Here is a 10,387-nt window from a genome sequence, read left to right as displayed (position 1 = left end):
TATTGCCGGTTCATCTACCGGCTTTTATATTTAATATTTACAAGTTTCTTTGCCTAAGAAAAAAAAGAAAACCACCCAGTGTACGAAAATGTTCTCCTCTGACACCAAAATGTTCCACTCTGACACTTATATTGAGTTACGGTTGGCAAGTTATGTTACATGAAGATAACGGAGCATCTTACATGAATTGCAAAAAATGAGTGTTATCTAGATGCATAGAACATAAACTGAATATTCTTATGAATCTAAAATTTTTTGATACAAACGTTCAATGAATGCATCAATGTTTTTTATAGAAATATCCAAGTTTTTTGATATTTGATATTGTCCTTTCTGATTTCAACTATTATCCTTTTAAATTGACATTGAATGCACAAGGGAGCGGCACGGTGGCGCAGTGGTAGTGCTGCTGCCTCGCAATAAGGAGACCTCCCTGCATGGAGTTTGTATGTTCTCGCCATGTCTGCTTGGGTTTCCTCTGGGTGCTCCAGTTTCCTCCCACAGTCCAAAGACACGCAAGTTAGGTGCATTGGTGATCCTAAATTGTCCCAAGTGTGTTCTTGGTGTGTGGGTGTGTGCGTGCGTGTGCCCTGCCCGGGGATTTGTTCTTGCTTTGCTCCCTGTGTTGGCCGGGATTGGCTCCAGCAGACCCCCGTGACCCTGTGTTAGGATATAGCGGGTTGGATAATGACTGACTGACTGACTGACTAAATGTACAAGTTAAAGTAAGCATGACAAACACCAGAAATGACCTATCATATAAAACATTAAGACTTGTTCACAGCTGAAATTAAATTCACAGCTTTGTTCATCTGCATTTGTAATTAAATAATATCAAACAATAAAATATACAAATTGAGTTAAAGTCAGTTATATTTTAATTAGTTTAATGGGAAGAGAATGACATCACAGAGAACAATATTGCAGTTAAAACAAAACTAACCATGACATGGCGCACAATCAATTAATCTATTAGTTAAGAAATTAACAATCCTTTTTCCAAAATTAACAAATGAAAAATGTTGCAAACTTCAGATTATACCATACAAATAGCAACAACTTCATGTCAGTTCAACCATTTCTTCAACCATTTTCTGGTTTCTCTGGATCAATTACAATTGGGGACATTTTTAATAATCTTGAGTTTACGATTAGTAGGCTCTCTGCTTTGGAGGTACTGTGCACAATTCAGTGTTGATTCATTCATTTACTGAGCCCCTGTACACATTCATTCATTCATTTACTAATCTTGCCTATTCCAATTCTCCAGGCAGTATATCTGACACAAGGCAGGAACTAACATGGGATGGGCCATCACAACATGCCCACACCCACACCCACACAAATATAAATGTAAAATATAACCCTCACTCAGTTGAACCATCAGCACAGAGCTAGATACAGTTCTGTACCATCTGGTAATTGTAGATGTGCTATGTGATTTCTTCTTTCTACTTATTTGGAGTATAACCTGGCAGGTATCTAGTGTGGTATTGTTTTATCTTGGTATAGTTCTATATTACACTACTTTCTCCTTTCGTATTATTAATGTGTAGCCTTTGTCAGAATGCCTCAAATCTCACAGACTTACCACTGTTTATAAGGTATTGTAGTGTATAACTTCTCCCCACATTCCCTTCTACATTTATAACCTCAGGCAATTAGGTGTGGTAAAAGACAAGCAGGAGTTAAGTTATACTTTAAATAATGTATTATTGATAATATTCATAAATAATAACAATAAGCAAAGTACAAGTAAATATTGGCAACCATACTACATGATAAATGATGATATGTAGTTTCAGGCAGCACACAGACTTGTTTGTTACGTAAAAATGTCTCTTAGTTAAGGCATCATTCTTGGTCAGCTTTCTTCAGAACAGACCCCATGCTTGTCTCAATATGGCTGCCGAGTAGTGCTCTTTATTGTGTTGTCCTTTTCAGTTCATGGTGTGTGAGATGCTCCTTCATCAGATGGTGTAAGAGAGAGGGAGGGGTAAAGCAATCAAATTTATAGACCCTCTGTTCAAACCCTACAGCCAATAGGGTGTCGTGGTACCAACAGAATTCTGGTGCGACACAATGTTTTCACATCTGCCCCCAATACCATTTGTTAAGATAAAGCTTGCCAGCCGGGTAATTGGCCTCTATGCAGTGTTAATTGAGAAAGCCCTTGAATCACTTGCCAAACTGGTTTTAGGCACTTCCCCCAACCATGTCTTAAAATTACAAAGACTCAGTCTTAAAAGGGGGGACGGGGTTCTTAACCATCAAACCATTGATGTTCTTATCAATGATATAACACTAATGTCTGAGTTACAAAAAAAAAACATATAAAATATTTATCAACTTATATACAGTACAAAATTCACACCACAACAGGTATTAAGGAAAAGCAGTGGTGTATGCAATTTGGAATCTCAAGAATTAATATAATACAGTAATAATTTTCAAATAAATAATTAAGACGTGTGCTAGGAAATAGAAATATATATTATTACTTGTTTGAAAATACAGGTCAAAATTCTGGGGGCAATATGTTGTGATGGACGGCTGGCATTTCAGTCCGGCTGGGACGTCCCTCAACTGAAGAAACCAGCCTGTTCAGGGAAATACATCCCCCAGGACGCTAGATGGCAGCTTCCTTGGACGGAAATGGTTCCCCGAATTCCTGCAGGGCAGCACAGGACATGGAGTCCGCTTCTTCAGCCCTGTTGGGTAACGTGGGTGCCGCCAGGGGGAGCTCAACAAGAATCCGGGGAATATTACTGTGACGCTAACCCGGAAGTACTTCAGAATCACAAGGACGGAAACCTGCAGTACTTCCGGGATATCTGAAGAAGGCATTTGACCCGGAAAAGGAATACTTCCGGGTCATGGACTTTGAAAGGATTGTGGGAAACCCCAGCAGGAGAGCCGGAGTTGGGTGGGATTGTGATGGAGCTGCTGGGTGTGGAGGATTGATTTGTATTATTGATTATTGATTTAAGAATTGTGGAGTGTGTGGTGCTTTGTGCATTTTATTGAAGAATTATTATTAAAGAATCTTCTTGGTGCTTTTAACGTGTGTCCTGGACGTCTGTCTGGTGGGTTCAACGGGGCAACAGCGCCTCTAGCTTCCACAATGTATATTCTTGTATGAGGTTCATAATACAAGCAAAGGACTATGATGTTTGCTGATGACATTGTGACCTGTGGCTATAGTAGGGAGCAGGTTGAGGAGACCCTGGAGAGGTGGAGATATGCTCTATAGAGGAGAGGAATGAAGGTCAGTAGAAACAAGACAGAATACATGTGTGTAAATGAGAGGGAGGTCAGTGGAATGATGAGGATGCAGGGAGTAGAGTTGCTGAAGGTGGATGAGTTTAAATACTTGGGATCAACAGTACAGAGTAATGGGGATTGTGGCAGAGAGGTGAAAAAGAGAGTGCAGGCAGGGTGTAATGGGTGCAGAAGAGTTCAGGAGTAATTTGTGACAGACGGATATCAGCAAGAGTGAAAGGGAAGGTCTACAGGATGGTAGTGAGACCAGCTATGTTATATGGGTTGGAGACGGTGGCACTGACCAGAAAGCAGGAGACAGAACTGGAGGTGGCAGAGTTAAAGATTATAATTTGCATTGGGTGTGACGAGGATGGATAGGATTAGAAATTAGTACATTAGAGGGTCAGCTCAAGTTGAATGGTTGGGAGACAAAGTCAGAGAGGCGAGATTGCATTGGTTTGGACATGTGCAGAGGAGAGATGCTGAGTATATCGGGAGAAGATTGTTAAGGATAGAGCTGGCAGGTAAGAGGAAAATAGGAAGTTCTAAGAGAAGGTTTATGGATGTGGTGAGAGAGGACATGCAGGTGATGAGTATAACAGAACAAAATGCAGAGGACAGAAAGATATGGAAGAAGATGATACGTTGTGGCAACCCCTAATGGGAGCAGCTGAAAGATGAAGAAGACTGCTTAAAATTTTTTGCTGCAAGATAGACTTACATTTTCACTAGTGGAAAATATAGTGCAATGTAATAGATGCTTAAAATGATTGTGTTCTGAATTATTCTCAAAATAAGGGGGGGGGGCATACTTGGCAAAACTGAGAGAGAGTCATCTAAGAAAGCATCATGCTGACACCACACCATCTTACACATCCCAAATAAAGCAAAATAAATGGTTCTTAATGAGTCCAACTCCTTTTTCAACAGGTGATATCCTATATGGAGAGGAGATATTAATGTAACCAACTGAAATTTCTGAAAAGATTAAACCTAAAATATTTTTTTCAATATGTGTGTTAAACATTGCTGCTGGTTCTTCAGAGGTAGAAAAATTGTGGAGAACAGGAAATAGTAGTATGCAAAGCGAACAAAAGAGAGGTGGAAAGGGAAGGTGACAAAGATGTGGCAGGGGGGAAAGGATCAGAAAATATGAACTATGAAACAAGTTGAAAATGTGTACATGATGTAACATTCAGATGCGTTCAAGGACTATGTTAACTGATATGAAAGTCTGAGCATTTCACATTTTTAGTCACTTCATTCAGGAGTCAGTTATCACATTTTTGCTAATTGAGTATTCTTGTAACAATGAATTGTAATCAAAAATAAGTGATAATAGAAATCAATTTGTAATGTTAGTAGACTACATTACATTAATACATGCTTTTTAAAAGCATTTTATACTGTCATGTAGTTAAATATGCAGCCTAATAAGGCTTATGGTAGTTCAGTAGTTTTCATACACTGTAGATTTTTATTCAAGTAATGTAAAAATGGCATTTTTGAATGTATGTTAGTGGTGGAGGGTCTGTAACTAAAAATCAATGTTAACATTATCCTATGAAAGGACAAAGGCAACTAATCTATTTTCCCTATCTTGCTATTAATATTAATTAAAGAACTCATTTATTGTATAAAAGAAATATCAAAGGTAGCAATTAGAAGACTTTAACTCCAGTTTTATGGTATTTCTGTTAGAAGTGTTTCTTATTTGTTGTTTGTGTTCTGTCCTTTTTCTGTATGTTGTTGGTAGAACACCAGCAGGTTGGGCCACCCTGATGTTACTGCTGCTAGGTCCTCCTTTTGGCTTCAGTCAAGAAGGAGAAGCTCAACTGTGAAGCTGTGATGATGCAGGTTCTGCTCCATGCTCCCTTTTTGCTTCTGGGAGCCCTGAACCCGTCACCGTCGGTAATGTCACCGATGAGCTTGGCAGTGAGGCATAACAATGGAATAAAGGGATGGTGCAAAAGTGTCAAGTGCTTTTATTAAAAAAAACAGCAAAAGTCAAAACCAGGGGTTCAAATAAATAAAGTGCAGTGTCTTCCAAATCTTCAATAAATAAATAATCCATTAAAACAGAAGTGAAGTGGAGGTTAAAACAATAAATAAATCTTTGAAAACAATGCTGGAAGCAGTCCTTTAAAAACACAAAGCCCGGTGTCTTCTTTACCTGGCGGCTCCCCTGCTTCTCCCATCTGGGCCCAGCAACAGGAGAGTCACCCTACCAGCAGCTGACCTTCCCATACAACTGATCTGGAGGCTTCCCGATCCCTGGCTTCGGGCTAACACTCTCTAGATCGAGACTTGGCTTTCAACCCAATGGCCAAGACGCTCACGTTGGGGCTTCTCCTTCCAAGCCTCCCGACTCCCGCTACCTTCTCAGCCTTACGTGGTCAGCCATCCTTCTTCCGGTCACTCCCACTCTCTACTAAATTCTCAGCGGAAGCGACCACTACCAACTGCCCTAGGTGTTGCCCAAACACCCCTGCTTGGGCTCACTGCAAGCCTTCCTGCAAGCCTGCCTGCAAGCCTTCGCTCGCTCGCACCGGCTCTCTCTCCACGCTGCTTCCTGCAACCTCCGTTTCTTTTTCCTTCCTTCCCCCACCCCCACCGCCTCGTGCTTCTCTTTATAATGGGGACACGATTCACTTGTGGCAATCAGCGGCTCCCGGGAACAATTACGGACGTGGACGACTCCTCACCTGTGCACTTAAGCAAGGACCACCTGGATCACAAATCATCCCAGGAACCACTTCAGCCACACACCACCACATCCCCTCGCTAAGCCGCTAATTATTTATTTTAAAAATGGCCTTTATAACATGAGTTGTGGACCCGCTATATCACAGAAGCACTGAGTTTTTGTATGGGAGATTATTATAATTTCTTTGAATTTACTGTTTTTTGCATTTTCTTTGCTTATGTCTGGGATTTGCCTTTTTCCCTTGTTTTTCGCTTTCCTTCAATGAATTATTAATTTAAAAAGAATCTCTATTGCCTTTTGGTAACAAGCTGGAGTTTTAATGATTCTTTACCTCTTATGAGGCATTTTAATATATTGTGGGACTGTGTTTGTATTTTGAACTTTTAAAGCCAATTCCCCATTTTCGGGCCTGCTCTTTCTGAAGCCTGCAAGTTGCATTTTGGGCCTGGCTGATTTAAAGAGAGCCTCTTTTGGGCTGGTCAGTGAAGCTTCTGGTGTGATTTTCTGGGTCTTTTGGAGGCTTCATCCCCTTTTTACCATATCTGTGTCCAGATCACAACACCTACATCACAAATATACCTGCACAGCTCAGAGACTGGTTTGGATTGAAACCCGGTTGTAGAAACAAAATGTAAAAAGGATGCGAAATAATTTGAGAGGACAAACAGATGCATGTTTTGAAAACTGACTTTAGTTGTTGGTAACAATAGAAAAAAGAGTAATAAACTGAGAATTCGGAGTACCGCCTTGGAATAAAAGGAGCCCTAAGTACCCACAAACATCACTGAATGCATCATTTCTGTAGACCAACACTGGAAGGAAATAGGGCGGCCAGCAATACTGAACATATTATATGATTAATAAATGTTATATATTATCATATTATATATTATTATGTAGTATATATTATATTCAATATTTAATATTCAATTATTAATATACAATATTTATTATTGAATATGTATCGATTATATAAAAAAACTAGCAAAATACCCGCGCTTCGCAGCAGAGAAGTAGTGTGTTAAAGAGGTTATGTAAACATATATATACATATACATATATACATATATATACATACTAGCCAACCCGCGGCATAACATACGGCGCATAATTATGTATTGATGGGTGAACACTTGCTGAACGACACAGTTGTCCAAATGGGGTGGGTTTGTGGATACCACTGTGAGTGAATGAAAAGATGGACCTCTGGAGAGAGCAACATACAATTGTCCGTGACTGAAAGCGGGATTGTCTGTGACGATGGAGGCCACGCTGGTGAAAGTTACTTCATCGGTAGGGATAAGTTTCAGCACTTGTTCATTAAGGTGTAGCGAGTCTTCGTTGTTGACGCTTAATATAGCTTGCGTACTGAGTTGTTCCGGAGTCACAGTTGAGAAACACTTTTTTAATGTCTTTTAAGCACAGGGAAAAAAATTAACATGTGAAACATCCATAATGTAATAAGCCACCAAGAAAAGTAACATTGCAACAATGCACGCTACGATCCGATCGCTGTAAACAGAAATGAAAACAAAATCGAGGCCGGTGCATTCTTTAACTGCCTTGTAGTGCAATGGTAGTGCTGCTGTTTTGCAGTAAGGAGACTGTGGAAGATTTTGGGTTCGCTTCCCAGTTTCTCCCTGTGTGGATAGCGCTTTGAATACTGAAAACACCAGTATATCAATGTAATGAAGTATTATTATTGTTATGCGTTCAGCGGTCTCTCTCTCGCGCACCTGTATGCGTGTGTGTGTCGCTCGCTCTCTCTCGCTCGCTCGCTGCACGTGTTCCTGCAGGCATACCAGTAAGTGAATGAAAAGATGGAACTCTGGAGACAGCAACATACAACTGTCCGTGACTGAAAACTGGTTTTGGCAGATACATGCACATCTTTTTGAAAGTTTGGCCCTGTGCCTTATCAATTGACATCGCAAAGGCAAATCTAACAGGAAATTGTCTTCGTGTTAAAGTAAAAGGCAAATTATCCGCGACAAACAAACTGTTTTACACGCTGCATACCAACCCGCGGCGTAGTATATGCCGCATAATCACGCGCTTTTTTAATGTTTTTTAAGCAGAGGGAAAAAATGAACATTTGCAAAATCCGTAACGCCGCTTTCAGTAAGTACAATGCACACGCGTTTAATTTGTCAGCCACTTTTTGCCAGCCGTCTTTTCTGGTTTGGGCTGCTTTTGCAGTGTTACCGCTTGTGCATATTAAATCTTGAAATCCTTCGAGTAACTAATTAACTAACTAACACCCACCCACCCAGCTTGTGAGAAAAAAATGTGCCCGTTCTTTCATCATTTTGTTGCAGCCTATCAAAGACTTGCTGATCATGTTTTCTAGACTCAATATACAGTGGAACCTCGGTTCACGATCATAATTCGTTCCAAACCTCTGGTCGTAAACCGATTTGGTCGTGAACTGAAGCAATTTCCCCCATAGTATTGTATGTAAATACAATTAATCCATTCCAGACCGTACGAACTGTATGTAAATATATTTTTTAAAGATTTTTAAGCACAAATATAGTTAATTATTACACCATAGAATGCACAGTGTAATAGTAAAAACATTAAATAACACTGACACAAACACCCACCCTCCCCAGCCACCCCCCCCCCCTTCACTCTCTCTCTCTCTCAGCAGCACGGCGAGCCTCCCCAGCCCCCCCCCTCTCTCTCTCAGCAGCACGTGAGCCTCCCCAGCCCCCCCCTCTCTGTCTCTCAGCAGCACAGCGAGCCTCCCCAGCCCCCCCTCTCTCTCTCTCAGCAGCACGAGCCTTCCCAGCCCCCCCTCTCTCTCTCAGCAGCACGGCGAGCCTCCCCAGCCCCCCCCCCCTCTCTCTCTCTCTCTTAGCAGCACGCGAGCCCCCTCCCCCTCTGTCTCTCAGAAGCACAGGAGCCCTCTCTCTCTCTGTAACATTGTAGCAGTTGTATAAACACTTTTTTTTAAAATGAGTTTTAAGCACAGGGGGAAAAAAAGGAACATTTTAACAAATCCGAACTTTATTTAAAAGCCAACCAAGATAGTAACATTGCAGGAGTTCACCATTTTTAATCAGGCGACTGACAGTAGTGGAGTCAGGCACAGAGAAGGTCAGCTGCTGAGAAAGCATCTCGACTGTTGCAGGGCGGTGAAGCAGGTGAGACGCTAATGAAAAAGAGGCACAGGGCTTATTGGTTTTTAAAGACTGCTTCCTTCATTGTGTTTTAACCTCAGTTTTAAAGGATTGCGCGGCTCTCTCAGTCGCGCTGCCTGTGTGTGTCCCTCTGTTTCCCTGTCGCGCTGCCTGTGTGTACGTGGCACTCTCTCTTGGGCACCCTGGATGTGCCTCTGTCTCTCTCTGGCGCTGCCTCTGTGTGAACCAAGGTTCCACTGAGGTTGACTAATGAAAAGTCAACGTGGCTCAGAGGTCCATGTGTACAGTTGCACAGACGAACATAAATGACGCCGTTTTTTCTGAGGCACGCGTCCAAGGTGGTGGGCGTGGCTCTGCGAGTTGTCGTCGTATCCAATGGTCATAGAGTTGGTGGGCATGGCTCCTTCCTACTTGTCGGCGGCTTAGTGAATCCACACCCCTTCCTGCGTGCTTTCAAGGGTGTCTTGTTTTGGTGTGCGTGCTTTCATGGGTGTCTTCCCCTTCTGGCGGCGACTTTGTGAATTATATTTATAGATCTACATATACATTTATATACATATATACATATATATATATATACATATACACATCCACATATATATACATATATATATATATATATATATACACATATCAACATATATATACACATACATATACACACACACATATACATATATACATATACACATACATACATAGTGCGTTGTAACACGGGCTGTGATTGTTACATGGGAGGGAGACGACAAATCATAGCTTCCCGCTTTCTAATCGGGCCTGTGATTGGTGCTTTGACTGGTGCCTAGATCCCACAGTATGTCCCCTTAGGAGAGGCGTTAGGCGAGTGTAATTGAATAGCGGTGCTGCAAGTTTAGCTTGACACCTGTTTTTAAGGCTTATTGACTGAAAGGGGCTTTCTTGAAAAAACTTAGGGCTTTGCTACAGGATACATCCTCCACAAGTTAAGGAAGTAAAAATAAAGGTATATATTTCCGTTTTATTTAAACCTTTTAAGTTTGTATGTGGGCGGCATGGTGGCGCAGTGAAAGGTGCCAGTTAGGAGACCCGGGTTCGCTTCCCTGCGTGGAGTTTGAATGTTCTCCCCGTGTCTGTCTGGGTTTCCTCCGGGCACTCCGGTTTCCTCCCACAGTCCAAAGACATGCAGGTTAGGTGCATTGGCGATTCTAAATTGTCCCTGGTGTGTGGGTGTGTGTGGGTGTGTGCGCCCTGCGGTGGGCTGGCACCTTGCCCGGGGTTTGTTTCCTGCCTT

This window comes from Erpetoichthys calabaricus, chromosome 3 (genome assembly GCF_900747795.2).
Source record: "Erpetoichthys calabaricus chromosome 3, fErpCal1.3, whole genome shotgun sequence".
NCBI classification, from domain to species: Eukaryota; Metazoa; Chordata; class Cladistia; order Polypteriformes; family Polypteridae; genus Erpetoichthys; species Erpetoichthys calabaricus.
This window is presented reverse-complemented; position numbering follows the sequence as displayed.